The 9,994-nt window shown below is 38.3% G+C and overlaps 1 protein-coding gene and 1 long non-coding RNA gene across 6 annotated transcripts in view; one reads left to right on the forward strand and one right to left on the reverse strand.

Moving 5' to 3' along the window:
- Window positions 1-9,994, forward strand: part of LOC107373924 (lethal(3)malignant brain tumor-like protein 4) — a 103,911-nt gene that overhangs the window by 90,820 nt on the left and 3,097 nt on the right. The gene's annotated exons all lie outside the window — the stretch shown is intronic.
- Window positions 1,480-5,318, reverse strand: LOC129162252 (uncharacterized). 3 transcript variants are annotated; one of them, XR_011521215.1, is made up of 5 exons: window positions 3,717-5,318; window positions 3,511-3,579; window positions 2,827-3,237; window positions 2,495-2,674; window positions 1,480-2,258 (listed from the first exon to the last, which is right to left on the reverse strand). It is a non-coding gene; the product is annotated as an uncharacterized lncRNA (long non-coding RNA). The 3 variants fall into 3 exon arrangements; XR_011521214.1 differs by having other exon boundaries at window positions 2,495-3,237; XR_011521216.1 differs by having other exon boundaries at window positions 1,480-2,344; window positions 2,495-3,237.

Raw genomic sequence — 9,994 nt, forward strand, 5'->3', positions numbered from 1 at the left:
ACACAAAATAAAAAACCTTTTCAAAGCATTGCTATAACAGAAACATGGTTAAAAGAAGGAGATGAGGAGGAGGTACAAATAGAGGGGTATGAAATGTACTTTATGAATCGGAATAATAAAAGAGGAGGTGGTGTTGCACTGTATGTATGTCACAATTTAAAAAGTAAAGTCATTCATAACATGTCAACAGCCATCCAAGATGTCATGGAAATGATCACTATTGAAATCATCTCTGAAAAGACAAAAAACATAATAAGTTGTATCTATAGAGCACCTGGATCTTGTGTAGAAACATGTACAAATACAATTACTGAGATGTTGAGTGGATTCTGTAACAAGGATGTATTTCTCTGTGGGGACTTTAAAGGAGCATAGGGCAGGATGAAGAAACGAAACTCATTAGCAACGCACTCGGCGCTGTGAGTAACTGCAGCCCGGCACGAGAGCGCGCACAAACTCTTCACGAGAAAAAAAAAAGTTACAGTGATGTACGGCCAGAACGCGGCTCGAACAAGACGCCGTGTCGAGCGATGAAGTAAGTAACATTGTTACTTTAGTCTAATATTTGTAAAGTTCCATGACAACATTAGCATTTTAATTTAGCCATGATACTCGTGATGTAAAGCAAGTGCTCCTTCCTATGAAATATTCATAAGCCAGTTTTGTGACTGGTTAGCAAGACAGTAACATGATGCTACTTTATCAGCATAAGGCTTTGTGGCTGCAGGTGATTTCTGATGTTTTTAGACCAATTACAGTTATTATTTTGCACTAAGCTTACTAACAAGCTAATGTTATTGTTTATACGTCATGTAAGAACATCCAATTTCAAGTCACTGGCATCAGTTGTGAAACCAATTTCATTACAGGACAGGCATCACAACAATGTAAATAAGAACATAAATATCAATGTTTAGTTCAAAAATGCATCAAAATAAAATCATAATATCAACAAGACCTACAGGGTAATACAGTCATTTTTGTCATTACTGTCATTGATTTTCAGGAATTCACATTGGAAGCAGTGATGGAACAGTTCAGATGAGGAGTTTATGGCGTCAGACCCGTGCCACAACCCGTGCATGCGGATTGGGTCCACATCGCGCGTGTGAACGGGACTCGCGAGTGAAAATATACATGGCGAGAGGTCATTTGTGCACTGAGAGGGAGCAAACTGTGTCTGTGAGTGCACAAGGATGTGCACATGTGACAAACCTGCGTGCGCGCGTTGCCAACGAGCAGAGAGGCTGCCGAGCACGCAGAGAGGCTGCCGTGTGCGCACGTTTTCCTCTGCTGTGTGCTCGTTGGCAACGCGCGCACGCAGGTTTGTCACATGTGCACATCCTTGTGCACTCACAGACACAGTTTGCTCCCTCTCAGTGCACAAATGACCTCTCGCCATGTATATTTTCACTCGCGAGTCCCGTTCACACGCGCGATGTGGACCCAATCCACGTGCACGGGTTGTGGCACGGGTCTGATGCCATAGAAGTATGTGCCCGAGCCTGCCACAGACTTTGATGTGTCGTGGGAAAGTCTGAGACCAGGGGCTAAAGGAAAGGGGAGAGGAAAAGGTCGCTCCGAGGGTCGGGGAAGGACACGCTCAAGGGGTGAGGGCAGCAGGTTGAGGTCCAGAGCTCCTTCAAGAGGACCAGGGCGCCGGGGTAGGCAGCCAACAGCTTTCAGAGAAGAGAATCGAGACCGGCTTGCACAGCTGAGAGCTGCCAGTATAGCTGAGATGCAGGTTGGTTGTAGCCATTTGTGTAAAAAAATAAAATAAAATAATAGAGATGCCAAAAACAAAAACATCACTCACTGGAGATATGAATCTAGTCATGTAAACATATGCTCTTTAATTTCTAGACAGCTTTACAACACCTGAGCCAGGAGGAGAGAGATTATATTCTCGAGAGAGTGGTGACCCGTCTTCCAGGGGTGATGCTGGATATCCTGGAGTTTCAGCAAGAGACGCCAGGACACCATCTTCCTGACTGAGGGCAGCCTAACCCAAAAATCCAAACCGTTTATCTACAACTACAGTAGTTCCAACACAGCACAATACCTCAAAATAACTTTAGCTGAAGACAGCATTTTCACCCAAAAATGAACAAACAGTTTGTGCAATATATTTATTTTTATTTATGTACAAAAAAGTTCTGTTATTTGCATTTGTACATAGTATTTTTTCTTAATTTCTAATAAATCTGTGTGCATGAAAGAAGTCATTCCTGTCTTTTGATGCTTCACGTAGCTGGGGCCTTTATGGAGAGAGAACAGCAGCATTAGATCATACATAGATTACATGAGAATGCAATTCTGGAAACTCTCCAGTTCTGAAGTTGACCTGTAAAAAAACAAAAGCCACAACTTTATAGATTATTAGGAATCACACTTTTGATTGCCTTTCACCCACAATTGTCATTTCTATATGTAAGTTGTCAGCTTTGATATTGACACTTTAGCTTTTTTGCTTATGAAAATGTTATTAATATACCTAAAGGTCAGATTGGTGACATCCTTCAACCAGCGTCTGTTGAACATGATTCGTTGAAGAGCCTCGTGTGGTGGAGATCCTGGCACCATGCCACGTTGCATCAAGTGGTCCATGGTCACATTTGCCACGGGTCCATTCATGCTTCCCTGTGACATGGTGAAGCACATCCACCCACATGTCCTAACAGAAAAAATAAGTTTTATTTGAAAACTTTACATGTGACAGAAGTGCTCAGCAACAGAAACACGAGAGCTGGCACTATTATGAAAAGAAAGGTAATTATGTCAATGTGCATTGTTGTCTTGTTGTCCAAAAGATGTCACAATACTTACATTAAACATATCACGATGTTGTGCTTTCTGGCAAATGTACCAAAATTGGTTGAAGATGTCATTCAGCCACACAAGTAGGATGGAAATTCCCTTTAGGCTCCCAGCCTGTGAACAAGGATAAAACAACAATTCCATCTTTTAGTTCTTTTTAAAACATAGAAGGGTTTTATTTACCTGCAACGTTTTGTTTGCGGCTGCAAACTTCGTCAGCCTGACAAAGTTTTCATAACAGTTCTATTCTGTTATGAAAACAATGAATAAAAGTAGAATTAATATATTGTTTTAAGACTTTGGAGTTAAAAAAAAGAGTGTAGATAAGAAGACATTGCAACTCACACACTGTTGAGTAAGTTGTTTGCTTGGTCCTCATCAATTTGGACTGCATCCGTAGCTAGATCCATGGATTTGAAACTACAGACAACACAATAATATTTGTTGCACGTAAAGATAAATACTGGAACTTACCTGAAATGGTACTGATTCTAAAGAGATAAATGTGGAGCCTAATACATCTGTCATTAATTCTTTCTGCAAATAACAACAATCTGCTGTAAATTGACACTTCACAACATAAATATATATAATGACATATATTTGCTTATCTATTGTGTTTTTATCTTTTTTGCACATAGTACAGCAGTAATTTCCTGCATATATGGCAAGACTTCTCATGAACATATTTACCTTTCTTCAAAAGGATCCAAATCTAGGTCATCAGCTAAGGCCTCAACACCAGCCATTAGAAAATCTTCCCTGTAAAGACAATGTCAGAAGTGTTTGGTGGTGTGATGTTAGTTCTGAACCAAGTGTGGATATGCAAGGTGTAATTTAATGTATGAAATATCATAGCACAAAAGCGTGAATATTTGTTTTACAGAAAAGATACTAACCCCTCAGACACAGGTTCAGTTGGAGATAATCGATGCGACATTTTAGCTGCTGTTCTCTTACTGGGTGTTGAGGTTGACTGCACATAACCTCCCTGAATCGCAGTTTCAGGAGCCTGCTTCTTCCGGTAGCTGGAAAACACATTTTTAAGCAAAAATGTCAACAAGTTGGTTGAGACTCTACACCTTCTGTTTACATAGATCAATAATGGCTAAGCTTCTTTACCTGTGGCACAACTAGTAATATGAAAATGCATGTCAGTCATAAAAAAAATTTATTTATCATTTTCACAAACATATTTTATTCTGACCTACATTCAACTGGACAAATTTAGAAAAATAAACACAAACTTCTGCACAACTTTACTTTTAGTCAAACGTGTTGTTGTGGCTGACTTATTTATTCTTATGTAGCACAGCAATAGCGCTAGGAAAATATATTCTGATGGGGTTCTGTTACACAAACCCCACGAATAACATTATCTACTGAAGTAACAGTCCTGCTTAGAGGTTGGACTGTAGATCAAATATGACATAATTCTAAAGACTCATCTTTGGTTTGGAAAATGTCCGTTCTCTTCTGTGGTACATACAAACTGAAACGTGATCGCAGCTAACATGCTAACGCACGCTAGCTCTCTCCGGCTGAGCGGTGACGTCATATAATCAAATCAAGCTCTGTTTACTTTTCTCGTCAGAATAAACGGAGCATCCATTTATCTCCAAACACATGCGGCGTGTCGTCCACAAAACGTAGAAGTGATCTGATTACTCCTTAGTTGCTTTTAGCTTTTTTAAACTGATCAGGAAGCCATATGCTAAACACCGTTAGCTTAGATAAGTTTCTTGTTCATCTGCACAAAGATTTGTTAGATTACCTAAATCAGTATTATCTAAATCCATAGGTTTTATTTTCTTTTCTTAAATTGTGGAGATACAGCTCTGATATGTTTACCTACTCGTTACTGAAACCTACAGCAGACATAAGGAGACCAGGTAATACAACTCTTACCTGGTCACTAGAAAATGCGCCATGTCCGCATCCTTTTCAGGCCCAAATTGAGTTGAACCAGCCTCCATTCTTCCAGAGCATAACCAATAGATATTCGGGTCCCTGACCGACTTTTATATTTTCTTTTTGACTCTCGAGATGCCGCTGATAAAACCTTTTTCTTTGTGCCACTCTTTAGTGGGCTTTGAGTTGCGCTTGGTCGTTTGCTAGTTGTAGAATCCATTTCCAGGGTTCTTCCTCTTCTGTTTGAGGTTTTAACGTGGCTAGTAGTGAAAGACGCATTACCGCCACCTAGCAAGCTTCCAAATGTTTTTCCGGGTTTGAACCTTGTCGAGAACGCGCTTGAAGCGTCAATTAACGTCACATCCGTTAAACAGCGCGGGAAATTCGGATCAGAAATGTTTTGCATTTTGAAGCACACAGCCTGATTAACAAAATGGAATGATAAACTGGTTTCATCATTCTTTTTAGTTTAAAATGCTTCATCACCCATAAGCTTCACAAGAATGAACACGTATCCTATTTACTTCTTGTTTTTGGACAATTCCTGCCCCATGCTCCTTTAATGTTGATCTGGAAAATGTAAACAATTCAAAAACAGCAAACGACTTCATAAATTCAATGTATCTACTCGGTCCGTTTACATTGATAACCAAACCAACAAGAATTGATGCGCATAGCTCAACAATTATAGATAATATATTTACTAATGCTTCAGAAGGGATAGAGAGAAGTGGAATAGTGATGACTGATATCAGTAATCATCTGCCAATTTTCACAGTCTATAAAAATCACCAGATCAAAAATCAACAAAAAATGGAAAAACATAAGGGACAGGTCACAAAACGCTATAGATGCACTAAAAAGAGATCTGGAACAACAAAACTGGGATGAAGTATATGTTGATGATGTAAACTTGGCTTGCAATTATTTTATAGGAATATTATGTAGTCAATATGACAAAAACTGTGAAACAAAAACTCAAACAAAAAGAGGGAGGATGAACAAACCATGGATGACAAAAGGGCTGCTGAACGCCTGTAAGAAAAAATAATACATTATATAGATGTTTTTTAAAACTAAGAACAAGTGAAGCAGAAAGGAAATACAAAAAATGTAAGAATAAATTAGTTTATATAATCAAAAGACAAAAAAAAAGGATTATTATAGCAATTTATTATTAAAAAACCAAAAATAATATTAGAGCAACTTGGGGAATAATAAATAGTCATAAAAAGAAATAAAATAGCTTCAACTGTTCCAAATTATTTTGAAAACGGACAGTCTGAAATTAGTGAAACCAGTAAAATAGTAAATGAATTTACTAATGTGGGACCTGACCTGGCAAAAAACATTCCAAAAAGAACTAATTATAGTATAGGTGAGAATATCAAAAGCAATAAAAACAGTATATGTTTAAGTCCAGTAACTAGTGATGAAATAAGAAATATTATCGATAAATGCATCAATAAAAGAAGTACTGACTGTGATGGTTAGGTGGTAACATTAATAAAAAATATAATAGAAAGTATTATTCATCCATTGACTTACATTTGTAATTTATCTTTTGCAACAGGGACATTTCCTAACAGGATGAAAATTGCAAAAGTCATACCACTTCATAAAAGTGGAGACAAACATATCTTTTCCAACTACAGACCAATATCTTTATTGTCACAATTCTCAAAAATATTAGAAAAATTATATATTGCCAGGTTGGACCGATTCCTGATCAATGAAGAGATATTAAATGACAGTCAGAATGGTTTTAGAACAAATCATTCAACATCCATGGCATTAATGGAATTAACAGAAGAAATATCGGAAGCCATTGACAAAACAACTCATCTCATAAGTATCTTTATTGATTTAAAAAAAGCATTCGATACAGTGGATCATAAAATTCTTATTAAAAAACTTTGTAAATATGGCATTACAGGGATTGCCCTAAAATGGATAACAGGTTATCTTACCGATAGGCAGCAATATGTTCAAATAAACAACACAAAATCACATATACCGTAAATCCTCTAATACAGGCCCGGGCCTCTATTTGACTCAAGCTCATCAAGCTCCAGGCCTTTATTGGAAGGAGGACCAGAAATAGAGGCAGGCCTCTATTTCTATTGGAGCAAAATGAACTAATGGTTCGCTGGAGTTTTTGACAATTAAAATTGCGCCCACATTTTCAAAGTTAAACACATTTCTTTTAATAACGGTAGTTTCTGCTTCAGCCCTCTCCCCCCTCCCCCTGTGCAGCGGCCGCAAACTCACTGATGCGCCTGCAGCCTCTCGGAGTTCCTGCTGCTCTAAACATTAAAATAATTATTTCATTTTCTGTTCCTCACTTCTGATGACCTTCAGTGGTGTCTGTTTGTTGCAACCAGCAGGTACAAAAACTAACTTGTTTTTATTTGACTATTTTTCTGTCCTGTCTGTTTATTATCTTCCTGCATCTCCTCTCAGTCCTAAAGAGAAACTGCTACCTGGGTTCATATATATTCACCTCATGAGTTACCTTTGAACTGCAGTTCTAAAAGATCTACCGATTGCAAAAACAGCGGAGTGCTCGCTGTTTGTCGGCCGTATCAGTGATCAGTGCGTCGGAGGACAAGGTGATGCGCGCAGCGCCCCGCTCCACAGCATGCAGCGAAACGCATCAGGCGCAAATAAAAGACAGAAAACATTAAAGGAAATGAACTGACATGAACGATCGCGTGTTAAATTAGTTTTTGAGGTGGCGACACCTGATTGTTACTGTGGCCGTGCTCAGGAGGCAGATCTACCGACCGCGAAAACAGCGGAGCGCTCCCTGCTTGCCGGCCGCATCAGTGATCGGTGCGTCGGAGGACAAGTTGATGCGCCCCGCTCCACAGCAGCGATACACATCAGGCGCAAATAAAAGATAGAAAACATTAAAGGAAATGAACCGACATGAACGATCGCGTGTCAGTGCCTACGGTCTGGCACAGCGCGTTGCCCCCCCCCCCCCGAGCACAGGAGCTTGTCACCTGCTGACAGCAGGCTGCTGTCTTTTCCGTGGACTGCATCTTGCCGGTCATTATCACGTGACAGCAACTAGTCGACGACAGACATAACAAGTCACTATAGTGAAGTCGACTAGTTCATACAACCCCTGCTGCTGCTCTCCAGAGTGTTCTGCAGCATAATCAGCACGTTCTCTTTGAACTTGATAGTGTAATGACCTGGCTGGGGTTGTAAGCCAGGTGCATTCTGGGTATTGGGTTATATGTGTTTCCTATCGTTCTGCTAGTTCCTATGTGTTGATTTGCGTGTTGTGTGAGTGTTATGTAAGCCACAGGGAAGGTGATGTGTGTTCTGTGGAGGGGTTGAATTAGCATGGTTAACTGACACCGTGACTCTGTGTGGTAGGAGCATGATAGAGGATCGTGTCTGTAGCGTTACAAAGCGTTGAAGAAAAAGCCTAATAAAGGTCTGCGTGAACCTCTACTGCCTCCTGCTGGTTGATTTGGGGACTATAACCCTGGCGCTGGGACGCTCATACTTGCTTTTTACTACATTCCACCCGGCCACAATAAGAGACCGGCCATTATTTACCTCAACTGACTCTGACGCTGGCCACAATTGGAGACCCGTCCTTTAATTGAATACCGGTCTGTATTAGAGGATTTACGGTAAATAACATTACGTGTGGTGTACCACAAGGGTCGGTATTGGGCCCTAAACTATTTATCATTTATATAAATGACATTGTTGAGGCATCCAAAATATTAAAATGAACCTTATTTGCAGACGATACAACTTTTTATTATTCAGGAGATAATGTTGAGCAGATGATAGAAGTGATACAAACAGAGATGGAAAAAAATTAAACTATGGTTTGATGGGAACAAACTATCATTAAACAGTGATAAATCATGTTTTATGATATTTAGTAGTACATATTCAAATGATGAAATTTTATTAAATATAGATGAGATTAATGTTCAAAGAGTTAAAGAAGTCAAGTATCTGGGAGTCATCATTGATGAAAAAATGTCTTGGAAGCTGCATATAAACAGTGTCAAAACTAAAATATCTAAAACGATTGCACTGTTACATAGAGCTAAAGGGTTACTTGATAATAATTCACTATATTTGTTATATAACTCACTGATCATACCGTACCTGAACTACTGCATCGAAATCTGGGGAACAACATATAAAACTTACACAAATTCGATCTACATCTTACAGAAAAAAATCAATAAGAATAATCACAAGGAGCAACTACAGAGATCCATCCAATCCATTATTTCTAAAATTAAAAACATTGAAATTCTATGATCTGGTGGACTACAATATTTTAAAATGTATGTATAATGCAAACAAAAGGAACGTACCTGCAGGATTAATCAAAAGATTTACAAAAACACATAGCAAATATGATTTAAAAGGACATGAATTATTTAACATACCTAGACATCGGAAACTCGTAAAGGAACGTTGTGTGTCCATATATGGAGTTAAATTGTGGAATAAATTAAATACTGAAATCAAGAATGCAAAAACAATATTGACTTTAAAAAAAGAGATAAAAAATGAAATGATTAACATATATAGAACTGTTACATAAATGTGTGAGGGAAGGAGGGGGGCTTGGAGGGTGAAAGAAAAAACTAGTATGTATTCATGTGTATATATGTATGTATATAGGTATATAACTTTATGCTTCTTTCTGTGTAACTTGTTTTCTCTTTTTTTTTCAATTCATGGGTTGAGGTTGTGTCAACCAGTCCAGGAACTATATTGTTCAGTTTTTTTAAGAATCATATGATTATTTCATTTGTATTAATGTTATTTTAGTTAAAAGGGGCAGACAACATACGTTTTTCTTCTTTCTGTCCCCTTTTTCATTTTGGCTTGCAGCAATTTAGTTCTGTATTTTTATTTTAATGTCAATAAATGAAAATATAAGATAAAAAAAACATACAGACGGCGCGACAAAGGAATACATTCATAACAGACAAGACGTGGTATAGATAAATATCAAGTCAAAGTAAGAGTTACTGCAAATGCATCAAATTTGAACCACAAAGAAAATCAGAAGCTGTTGCAAGTGGGCGTCATATACTTCATACACTGATGTTGGAAACAGATGAAAAGAAGTGGTAGAACTTAAATCAGCAGGTAAATTGTTCCAGTCCATTGGACATAGAAAAAGCCAGTTTCCCTGACTCCTTTTTTTAAACAAATAAATCTGATGAGTTCTGCAAATGTTGTAATGAGATCGGAACGGTATTAGCAA

This window comes from Nothobranchius furzeri, chromosome 7, assembly GCF_043380555.1.
Source record: "Nothobranchius furzeri strain GRZ-AD chromosome 7, NfurGRZ-RIMD1, whole genome shotgun sequence".
Taxonomy (NCBI): Eukaryota; Metazoa; Chordata; class Actinopteri; order Cyprinodontiformes; family Nothobranchiidae; genus Nothobranchius; species Nothobranchius furzeri.